Raw genomic sequence first — 2,462 nt, 5'->3', positions numbered from 1 at the left:
ATGGGGAAGAGCTTGTGACCAGATGGTGCCAGTTAGAGTTACGACCACTGCCCCAGCATACCTTCTTCCTTCCTGCATGAAGCTGCTCCCGTCCATGAACAGAACTTCATCGACCTCAGGCAGAGGGGAGTATTTGAGGTCTGGCCGCGAGGAACACAAAGCATCAGTGAAATCTATGCAGTCATGAATGGGGGTCTCGGGTTCTGGGTCTGGCAACAGATCGGCTGGGTTGATGACAGTAGCTTTGGATTTTAGGCATATATTTGGGGTCATCCGGTGCCTCCCTGTTGTTGAACACCTTCTGAGCTATCTCAACAAGTTGGGACAAGTTCATCCCTGCAAAACCTTCTAATTTTTGTAATTTACACTGGATATCAGGGGCTGCCTGAGTAGCAAAGGCTGTATTAATTGCTTATTGGTTCTCAGGGGCCTCAGGATCAGTGGGAGTGTATACCTGGTATGCCTCATTCAAGAAATGCTTTAGGAGATTCCTGATGTCCCTCCCTGTATAACTTCAGTTACCTTAGAAAGGTTAGTTGGCTGAGGAGCAGCCATCCTAATTCCCCCAATTAGAATCTGGTGGTACCGATCTAATGCCATTCTCCCTGCCTAAGAATTGTGTCCCCAGTCTGGGCGGGTGGAGGGAAATTCCTCCTCGATCTGTTCCCCTGCTTCCTCAACTCTCCTCCCTCCCACAGCTATCTTTTATGTTTCAGTCTGAATGCGCCCGCGTTCTTCCTCTGTGAAGAGAGTAAAGTTGTTGGCAATCGTCCCAGGTGAGGCAGTGAGTCTGAAAGACACTTTCTAAGAGTCCCGTTAACGCTTAGGGTTTCTCAGAGAAAGGTGGATTTTGTGCCTTCCCATTGTACAGGTAACTAGTCAAGAAAGGCATGTAAACTATCAAGGGCCTGTCTGTGTGATGCCCCTGGGGTGGTGTTATTGGCTGGTGCCCCACCATGAGTGGGAGCAGGAGGCTCATAGGGGTTACCTGCCCGCTTCTGAGGAGGTGAGGCGGTGCTATTTGGCCTCTGTTGTCCTGGATTATAGGATGGGGGAAGGTCACTGTCCTCCAGTGGAGATTGGAGGACTGAGGGACTGGGCTGTCTTGGAGATTCAGTTGCTGCATGTTTCAGGGGGCCCACAACTAAGACTCGCGCCCCTACAGAAAGGGCACACCGGGGGTGTCTGAACAAGGTTTAACCATTGATTGATGTAGGGAAACTGATCAGGATGTCCTGGGTCTCCCGTGACAATCTTCTAAACATTCCTTACTAAACTCCTGTCAAAAGATCCCTCCAGAGACTAGTTTATATCAAAAAACAGCCACTCAACTTTACACAATGTTTTTAGTCTGCCTGGAGAAAACTTTATGCCATAGTCGGCTCCTTCTACAAATCCTTCTTTGAAATGTCTCAGGAGACAGCCCAAGGGTGTCTTCTGTGAACTCAGGCTTCTCCCCATTACTTGCGCAGCAAACACAAAACAGACACTCAGACAAGAACAATTAGACACTCAGACAAGAACAATTACTGGGGTGTAGGTGGACCCAGAGAAGGCCGCTACTTACAACCTAGACAAGACCAGAGACAATAAACAGAACCTGACAACAGGGCACAGGAGGCGGCATCCCGCTGCCTGGCCATGGTCTGGGAGAGATGACTGCGTCCAGTCTCTCCACAGACCCCCCCCACTGACCGGTCAACAGAAACAGGAAGGTAGCTTTTATCCAGACACTGAGGCCTCGGAGATTCCAGATTCGCATCGGGACCAGGAACAAAGAGCGTGTCCTAAAGGTTGCATCCTTGACAATTGTACTGACCCGTCACAGCATTCAAGGGCCCTGGAACGTCCCAGGTTGGCCACCCCTTTGAATCCGTAACAGGGACGGCAACCGCTTCAGAGGCCCGTCCGGTCTTAGATCCCTGGGCCACTCCCTGAGATCTCGCTGGGGCCTCCAAATGTAGCCGCCAGCTCCTGAAAGACACACGGACCACCAGAAATCAGTGAGTTATAGGAAACACACTCTTTATTTAGCCAGCTGGGTCTGCCAGGGGTACGCAGACCCCAAATTAAGCAGCCCCGAAATGTAGAAGTACAGAGTTGTTAAGCCCTAAATCCCATTCCTCATTCTGTCTTAAACACAAAGGTCTATTTTTCTCCTATTCACTACCTGTCAACCCACAGGTCAGTTGTGCAAGCAGGGGTACAGAAGCAAAAAGCTTATTGTTAGAATGTTATATTCCCATGGGTGATAGTCTATGTTCCTATGGGCGATAGCCTATGTTCCCATGGGCGATAGCCAAGCAGTAATTTTCCAGCCAGCACATTCCCCACTGGCCTTAGCAGAAAATCAAATCCTTGATTCTTCATGTGGAATTTGCTCATCGCCTCTATTTTGGAGGACTACTTCTGCTAGTGAATCGACTTGAAGTTCTAGCCTGCTGAGGTCAGTTAAGTTTAGG

The sequence above is a fragment of the Pteropus vampyrus genome, unplaced genomic scaffold (assembly GCF_000151845.1).
Source record: "Pteropus vampyrus isolate Shadow unplaced genomic scaffold, Pvam_2.0 Scaffold488, whole genome shotgun sequence".
In the NCBI taxonomy this organism is placed as follows: domain Eukaryota; kingdom Metazoa; phylum Chordata; class Mammalia; order Chiroptera; family Pteropodidae; genus Pteropus; species Pteropus vampyrus.
Note: the sequence above shows the minus strand (reverse complement) of the source record.